The 9,825-nt window shown below is 34.0% G+C and overlaps 2 non-coding genes across 2 annotated transcripts; both read right to left on the bottom strand.

The window, feature by feature from the left end:
- Positions 1-1,136: 1,136 nt before the first annotated feature.
- On the bottom strand, positions 1,137-1,208 carry TRNAP-UGG (transfer RNA proline (anticodon UGG)). Its single transcript has one exon. It is a non-coding gene; the product is annotated as a tRNA-Pro (tRNA).
- Positions 1,209-2,941: 1,733 nt separating this feature from the next.
- Positions 2,942-3,025, bottom strand: TRNAL-CAA (transfer RNA leucine (anticodon CAA)). Its single transcript has one exon. It is a non-coding gene; the product is annotated as a tRNA-Leu (tRNA).
- Between the last annotated feature and the right edge of the window lie 6,800 nt (positions 3,026-9,825).

The following is a 9,825-nucleotide window of genomic DNA, read 5'->3' as shown; positions in this document are numbered from 1 at the left end:
AAATGCAAGAGCTTATGTTGAGGCGTCAATATAAAATTATATAGCTCAAAACCCATCTTAAATCAAAGCTACCTGCAACTAACTTTATGCATCGTTCAATAGTGATATTGTATGGCTCACATGTCAACTGTACTTTATAGCACTTAGAGAGGTTGAGATCGTTTACATGTTTCTGTTCCATAATATTAATATATTGCCTTTATGGAGTAGTTAACCTTGAACATAATAAAACAAGCCTAATAATTTATTTATATGTATATATATATATATGAATGAGTGGATAACTATGGTTTGCTGTAATGTCATCTTTGGTAAGTTGTAATTTTAAATTATCTTATGATCATTTTTTCAATATATTTTGTATTTTGAAATAAAGTTTTTAAAATATTAATTTAATTATGTAATTATTAGGTATTAGGTGGATAATGTTTTTTTTATGAATTGTAGTTATATTTTGATATTAAGATTGTATTTTTGGTTTTATGATAGATTTTAGTGTTTTATTATAGTTTATAAGGTTACTAAGAGAAAGAAACATTGAAACAAAGTTTGATGTGATGATATAGAAACAATTATGACCTTGTAATCCATATTTTGAATATAAAATAACTTTTATTATATATATTGATATATATATTGGATGGTAGAGGATTTAATCTCCACAAAATATTGTAGAATATTCTATTCTCAAATTAAAAATTGAATTTGTCTAATATTTATATTTTTTTGACGTTTTTAATTAAAATGTTTATTAAAAAAATATCATATAAACAAGTGTCATTGAAATGAGTTATGGTTTTTTGGGCATTTAAAATTTAAAATAAATTATAGTTTTTTGGGTATTTAAGATTTGATGAATACTGTATGAAGACCTTAAATTTAAAGTTGAAATATAACAAAATATAACAATTAAATTTAAAGTTGAAATATAACAAAATATAACAATGCGACATTACTAGTAGTACCTTAAATTTAGAGTTGAATTTAAAACATTAACAACACGGGGAGGGAGGTGTTATTGCTCCCAAGTGGCGGAGTGGAGTTGAATTTAAAGCTCCCAAGAGTGGAGTTGAATTTAAAACATTAACAATGTGGGATTACGGGGACGTGTTATTGCTGCCAAATGGCGGAGTTTTGGGGCATTCCGAGAATCGAACTCGGGACCTCTCGCACCCAAAGCGAGAATCATACCACTAGACCAAATGCCCTTGGTAATAATTTTCAATGAACCTCGATAAAATCTTTAGTTTGTTTGGAAAGAAGCGTACGGCGAGAAAAACGTGATCTATCGACATCTACTTCGTTCCTTCCATGCCCAGGTGAGAGATTGATCGCGTCCTTTCACGCTATACATCTTCACATATTTTGTCATATAGGGCGGATCTTGATCTCATCCGCAAATAAAGGGTATCACAAGTGGGATTTGAACCATGGTTACTAATTTTGAATTCGAATTTGAATTCAAATATCATTGGATAAAAGAAAAATTTAACTGGTTAATGAAAAAATTTGAAACTATTTTACAATATTTAAAAATTTAAATGAACAATTATAATATTAAAAAGATCAAAATTCAAATAATTCTAAATCATAAATATTATAAATAAAATTATATACTACCATTTATATATTTATCTATTTATTTAACCATTAATTATATTATGTTAAAATAAAATCATAAATGAAAACATTTTTCTAAATATACACTTATATTTTTAATGATTTATTTATCCTATTAAATTGAATTATATTTTTTATCCATTCACAATAACTTTTATTATTCTATATAATAAAAAAATAAAACATTACACTTTAATACTTAAACAATTTTTTTAAAGCATAAAAAAAATTTCACACAAGAGACCTCAAAGATATCTGTTTAAATAATTAGATAAGATTACTGATTAAGGAATTTAGACTTCTGTGATCCATAACATTGTTTAGATAATCTTCGGCAAAATCACATACACTGGTTGTTTCGAAACGCGTCGACAAAAGATTCATTATGTGATTTTGCCAAAGATTATCTAAACAAGATTACTGATATTATAAATTTAGAAATTAAATACCACATATATTGTATATATTGTATTACTCCATTAAATATTATATATATTAAAGGAATGGTAAAGAATTTAATATATATATAATATCCTGCATGGCTGGGGGCTATTTGCCTCCCCATCAGGGTTCGACCCACTATTACATATTGCGCGGTTGTCATTTGACTTTGACGCAGCTCTATTGAGCATCGGACCATTGTAAATATTGTGTTATAGAATTAATATAAAAAGACTACCCCTCATTTTAGGAAAAAGAATTTACAATGCGAAACCTTATATGAAAGGTCAGGCGTATGCTATTTTATGCATCCGGAAGGGCTTCTGGAGAGCAGAGAATTTGGTATGTTCTTTCTGTATTGATCTGTGAATCGATTATCCCGTATCGAATCTCGAATCGTCCGAATTTTTTCGGCCATTATGATCGAATTTAATATTTATGATTTCATTCTTTGGAGGGCAAGAGTTTCGAAAATTATTTTTTCTTTCTAAAAATTATTTTAAGTTGGTATAGATTTATTTTAAATATAAATTTAATATAAATTATGTTACATCTAAAAAAGTTTTTAAAATTATTTATTCTTTCCGGAAATTATTCGAAATTAGTATAAATTTATTTTAAATACAAATTTTGATATAAATTATGTTATGTGTAAATGTGTAGGTGCCTCAACACACTAAAAGTGCCAAAAATACTAAGTTATGACACTCTATGTGCGTTATGTACGATCTTTTTTTCAAATACAAACTTATTTTAAAATGCGAAATTTTTTTATAATTTTCCATTATTCACCTAAATCTTAAAATAATTATTCAAATCACATGTTAACATGTTAAAATATAGTTATTCAAATCACATGTTAAAATATATAACAATCGTGTGTCAGAAGTGGGATTTGAACCCACGCCCTCAAACGAGGACCAGAACTTGAGTCTGGCGCCTTAGACCACTCGGCCATCCTGACTGAATGATTAACGTTTACCAGAAAATTATAAATATTTAGCAGGGAAAATTTATGAAATATTGCTTCTCACAGAACCACATAATTAACCAGTGCATCCGAATTGTCCTGCAAGTCAGCGTAGAAACTACGTCCTTTCACTGTTTAACCGGGCACGATGGACCAACTCTCTGTGATGAGACTGTGTAAATGATACACGCACCCAGCACTCCGTCAGCATGAAACAAGCTTAAACATTTTTTCATATTTGCTTCGTTATATAGTTTCCTCGACTTAATTGATGTAAATCATTGTTTGAATTTGGAACTGTATATATGAGATCTGTCTTGGTTGCAGGTTGGTCAAAGTGAAAAGATCAATATGCTGCAATCTAATTAGGCTTTGATATGTTACACAGTATTGGAGAAATAGCCTTGTATAAGTCAATGTAATAACTTTTTGGTACGGCATCATCGCCGCAATGACACCCATTTTTGAATAAATCATGATTCACAAGTTTCAATAACTAAAATGCTTAGTATTTCATCACAATTAATTGTTTGAAATGCAATAATATATTTGATAGTGTTATAAACTAGATTTAATGATGTGGGCACCAGGACATGTTTCAATGGTGAGAATCCAACATGATTGTAGACTTTGGAGAGGTTTTCCAGCTGCAAAGGTTTCCTTTAAACATATAACACCACTCTTCTTATTTCTCTTTAAAGGATTATTAGTATTACATGTCAAGAAAAAATGTGACCATTTCATGGCTGCTACTTTTCGGCCATAGAAGAAAAAAGAAAAATAGAGAATGTACCAGCTTCTTGCCACTTTCAAACAGCATAGAGTATGGGTTGACCTTTCCAATGGCCTTGATAAGATTTATTATTAATATAAGCAGAGTTAGCATGGGAAAAATAAGAAAAGTCTTGTGTTCTAATAGCAGGATTTTGTTTGGCCTCTTAAAATTCTTAAAACTTCTGCTGGTTTCATTGTTTTCTTTTTCACTCTAGCATTATAGCAATATCTACACAGTAGCAAGTTACGAAAAATGTCAAGAATCCATAAGGTATTCATCTTTTTTCCAGATGATACATTATACTAGATCCTAACTATTGCGGCCAATTGGATAGCAGCCTGACAAATAGATTGAAAAAACAAGATCCCCATCCTACACAACGGCAACAGAGCGTAGGTATGGAAGGCATGATAGTTTTGGGGGCGTAGATGATCTTTCACGTTGACAGTCCTCAATCACTATTTGCATACCTGGCACTGGTGTTGGGTTTTTTCTTAATTTCTTCTGAAAACTCCTTTCTTGATTCAAGATTTTGCATTGAGAACATAAATATTTTAACATTTTTGTATATTTTACAAATCAATACAAAGTGCGTTATGTACTTTTGTTATTCTCACCAGCTGCATCAACAACCACTCAATAAATATGTCTTACATGTTTTATGTATATTATGTTCAATGGACAATCTGCTATTTTTATTTTATTTAATCAGGATTCCCTAGTCTCAAACACAGATCTCATACATGGACCAGCCTTCATACATGGACCAGCCTTCCATAACGCTGGTTCCCTCTGGCTGGACGACAAGCTAAGCTAAAACTAGGAGCAAACAAGGGATTATTTAAATGTTTTATATAGTTATTTAATTTTTTATTTTTTAGATCTTTATTTCATTTTTTTATTTTGGCTAGCATGAGTAAATTTCAACTTTGATGACGAACGGACATCCTTACACATCACACTGGGTTGTAGAATGAGCCTTTCAGCTCAATCCAATTCACTAATGTGGTTGTGCTAGTTGATGACCCACATGTGTGGGGTGGATTAGTGGACCATGGTTGACTATAGTTAACATTGGTTGACTATGGTTAAAAATGGTTGACCATGGTTGAAGAAGGGTTGATGAGGTTGACCAAGGTTGAAGAGTATTGAATAGAGCATTGAATCAAGTTGACCATGGTCAACCATTAATATAGCAATGCATTTATGTTACATTAATTTAACCATGTTACAATAATGTTGACCATTATTACATTGTTACATTCACATTATCAACCATGGTTGATTATGGTCAATGTTAGATTAATGTTACAGTAATGGTTGTGGAGGGTTGATGAGGTTGACTATGTTCAAGATCGATGTAGATCTTGGTTGACTAAGATTAACCATAGTTAACCTTGGTTGACTATGATTACTATGGTTGACCAGTAATTAAGAGGATAGACTGTGGTTAGTTATGGCTAACCTTAATTTGTTGTGGTTGACCTTAGTGAACAATGGTCAACCATGGTTGACCATTATTACCATCTTTGACTAGGGATGAAGATGATAAATTATGGTGGACTAAGCATGACCAAAGATGACTATGTTGACCATGGATGGGTATGGTTTGACCATGTTTTCAACAAATGATTATGGTTGACAATGGTTAAGCATGGTCACCATGGTAGACCATTGATTTATTAGATTGAACATGATCAACTATGGTTGATCTTATTGACCATGATGATCATGGTTAAGCTTGTTTGACTTGATTGGATTTATTTGACAAAGGTTGACTACAGTCAACTATGGGTGACTATGGGGAGCATAGTTTACTATGGCTATCAACATTTAACTATAGATGACTATGGTTTACCATGTAAACCGCTTAGCCATATTTGATCATGTTGTCTATGGTTGAACATGTTGACCATGTTTAACCATGGTTAACTATGGCTAAACTTGTTGACCATGTTTAACCATGGTCGAAAATCGTTGACCATGGTTGACCACTAAAATATGTATGCGCATGTTGACCATGGTTGACTATAGATGAGTTGGTTTGACCATGGTTGAACTTGTTGACCTCTTTTTACCATGGATAAGTTTATTTGATCATGGTTGACTATGGTCACCTATGTTTTATTATGGATGAACATGGTTGTCAATATTTAACTATAGATGATTTTTGTTAACCATGTTGACTATGATTAATCATCTTTTACCATGGTTAAAGTTGTAGACCACTTGACCATGTTTAATAAGGGTTGTTTATATTGTGCATGTTATCCATGGCTAAGCATGTTTAACCAAGTTCACCATGGTTGACCTTGTTGTCTATGGTTGACCATGGATGAAAATGTTGACCAAGTTTGGCCATGGTACACCATGGATGAACATGATTGACCCACCTAAATAAGGTTGATGAAGATAAATATAGTTTATTAGCATTGACATTGGTTCTGTCACGTGGTTGTGCATGTTTTCCATGGTGTCTATCACATTATGATGTTATTTTTTTTCATCACATTGCGGCATTGATTTTTGTTTGTTACATTGTTACATTGCAACATTTGTAGTTGTTCATCACAATGCGATGCCAATTTTTGTTTCTCACATGCCATGTCATTTATTTTTGTCAAATTTTGTTCTTCACATTGTTGCAATGGTTTCTATCATCATGTTGCAATGTTGATTTTAGTTCATTGCATGCATCAACATTTTTTGTTAATCAAATTATGACGTTGATATTTGTTTGTCACATTGAAATGACAATTTTTTTGTATCACTTTGCATTGTTAATATTTGTTAATCACATTGTAAGTCAACTTTTATCATCATATTGTGGCATTGACTATATTTCATCACATTACAACATCAAGTTTTGTTCATCATATTGTGACATCAATATATGTTCATCACATTGTGACGTTAGTTTTTTCGTCACATTGAGATATCAATTTTTTTTTCCATTGAACTGTGACATTGAATTTTTGAAGAAGGTTGAGCTTGATCATTGTTGAGCTTATTTGAACATGGTTGTCCATGCTCAATTGTGGTTGAGTATGGGTCAACATGGTTGATTGTGCTTGTCAATGCTTACTTATAGATGAATATGGTTGATTGTGTTAGCCATGGATGATCATGGTAATCATGGTTTACCATTGTTGAGCTAGTTTAACCATGGTTGAATATGGTTGCATTGTTGACCATGTTTGACCATGGTTACAATGGTCAACCGTGAGTGACTATGGGTGTTTGTCACATTGAGATATTGACCTTTTATTCATGATATTATGTAGATTTTTTTTGAATATGGTTGAGCTTGTTTGGACATGGTTGTCTATGGTCAACTATGGTTAGCTATGGGTGAAAATGTTTAAGCATGGTTGACCATGGTTACCAACACTTACCTATAGATGAATATGATTGACCATGTGATCCGAGTTGAATTAGCTCCTGGATTTAACCAAGATTTTTTACTTTCGTGATGTGATTAGAATTGCATTTTTAAAATACCATAAAGGAACATAAATGCATGTTGTAAAGAAGAAGGAACATGACAAGAATCAACAGCATAATACACAAAACATTGATAATAGAGTTCATCCAGGAGGGACTACGTCTCTGGGCCCCAGTGTCAAGATGGTGTAGGCCGCTGCATTAAGTGTTGTCAATAGTGATGATGTACATAAGAGGTGACGTTGCTATCATACAAGGAAAATTCCCTCACGCAGGAGTGGCTTCACGAGATGTTTCGCTATAGGACCTCTCAATAAAAAAGGACTCCTATCAGTATGACATAAACTCATGCATGATGATAATGAGCATCCCGCCAACATGGTATAAAAGGGATCTCAATGCAAACATACATGGCGACACATGAGTATCCCATCAACATAACAAAAAAGGGATCTCAAACAAAACATGATGAATCATGACAACAAGTACATCCCACAGATGATTCCCCATCACATCAAGCAAGAATCATGAAACGAGTAAGAAAACAAGATCCCACATCAAACATCAAACATGGATCTGGGCAACACAATGCATCTCATAGAAAAAGAAGTACATGAACACACTGCATATACCTCACATATTGGGGTCATCTGAAGAAAAGGATGTCAAACTACTGAAGCTTATCGTACCATCCATCTCACAGCGTTGAATGTCATGGAAATGATTGCTCGCACGTTGAATGCTGACACCTGCACTCCACTTTGAAAAGTGGCCGAAAAAGTAGAATGATCAAATGGAAAATCTAATTGCACCATTAGATTTGTGGTGTCGAATAGTGTAAAATCCACTGTCAAATTTCTGAATTCTAAGAAAGTGAGAATCTAGGGCTTAAGGAATCTTTTAGATTCCCCTAGATTCCTCAAAGGTTTCCTCCTCCAGGTCATCTGAAGATCTGTTGCTCAGATCAAAATTCTAACTGTGCCATCAAGTTTGTGTCTCTGAGAGGTGTAGGATAGACATAAAATTGGTCCAATTTGGGCACTAGCAAAATTTCACCCTCCGAAGAATTTGGCTCAATCATGGTTCTGCTTGTGTTTTTCCAAGATCATGGTTCCACCCTACAAAAATTAATAAAAAATTACATGTCTCGAAAACCGTGTCGCATTATGCCTTCCTCCCCCTGGGCGCACTATGGAAAACAAAGGTTTATATATCATTTGTGGGCAGACTTTACCACATGAAGCCGTTGGCATGATGGTTAGTTGGATATATTAGGCACACGGAAACCCCTCCAAACTTATGCACGTTATGTATTTTTAACCCTCAGTTATGGTGTTACAATGAATACGCGGAACCGTTTTATGCATTTTTGTGTGGTTGGCGTATTAATGAGGGATGGTTGCATTATGGGGCTGCCTAGTGGGGGTCGGCCCACATGGGCCGGGCGGGTTCAATCCCCGTTAGCCTCACATTTGATTAACAACACATATAATAAATATGGTGGGTTGGGTGTGATGTGGGTGGCGGGGGTCATGGCCCGCCACCACTTTAAATAATTTTTTTTAATTTCTTGTTATAAAAAACAAATTGGTCATTTTTGGAAAATTCGAAAATTGACTGCAAGAGTCTCTTTATCCATTCGACAATTTTTCCCGGAATCTGGCCTAGGTTGGCTGGAATCTAGTGGCCGGATTTTGTCCAAATTGTTGCCTCCTTAACCCTGCCCAGTCACCCAAGTCAACCCTGAACTTGACTGCCTCTAACTTTCGCATACGAGCTTGGTTTGACAAACCGTTCGCACCGTTGCAATCAGGACGATGAGATATTCAACATGAATCTAGTTCGAGCACAATATAAACACTTTTAGTTTTGACCCTTCTTGAGTCCCCTTGGACTTCTGCATGTGTCTAGAGCCACCTGGATCACCATGTTAACCATGGATGACCATGGTGACCAAGGTTGACCACTGTTAAGCTAGTTTGACTACGGTTGAATATGGTTGCACTGCTAACCATGTTTAATCATGGTTCAACTTCTAGGTGACAGCATGGAGATGGGTTACACTTTTGGCAAGAAAGGGTGCATTTAGGTGGAAAGAAAGATGGCTCGATCAAGTAATTTAAGCACTCGATCGAGGTCCTCGAGCGCTAAAAAATAGCTTAATCAAGGGTTAAAAACAAACCCTTGATCAAACTTTAGGGCTCGATTGAGCATTATGGCTTGATCAAGCTCTAACTCTCAATCGAGCAGTATGGCTCAATCAAGCCATTTTTTCCTTTTAAATTGCTTGCCTGCGGTCTGCGTGCGCCATTTGCACAGACCATGGGACATTTTAGAGTTTGACTAAGAGTGTTTAGGTACCTCGACCGAGAGTATTGGAGCTTGATTGAGCAATTGGAGCATGGAGCGTTCAAACCAATCTTGCCAACAACCCCTCCAACATCCTAGAGGCTCAAACAAAATTAGGTATTCTATCTTTTTTGTCTTTTTTATTTATTTATTTTTGCAAAATTAAACAAATTATTTTGAAAAAAAACTTACCATACAAAAACCATGAAAACCACAGAAAACCCTT

This window comes from Pinus tabuliformis, chromosome 6, assembly GCF_031772625.1.
Source record: "Pinus tabuliformis cultivar Carrire ecotype Pingquan chromosome 6, CPIR1, whole genome shotgun sequence".
NCBI lineage: Eukaryota > Viridiplantae > Streptophyta > Pinopsida > Pinales > Pinaceae > Pinus > Pinus tabuliformis.
The sequence above is the reverse complement of the archived record's forward strand: the minus strand, read 5'-3'. Positions and strand labels throughout refer to the sequence as shown.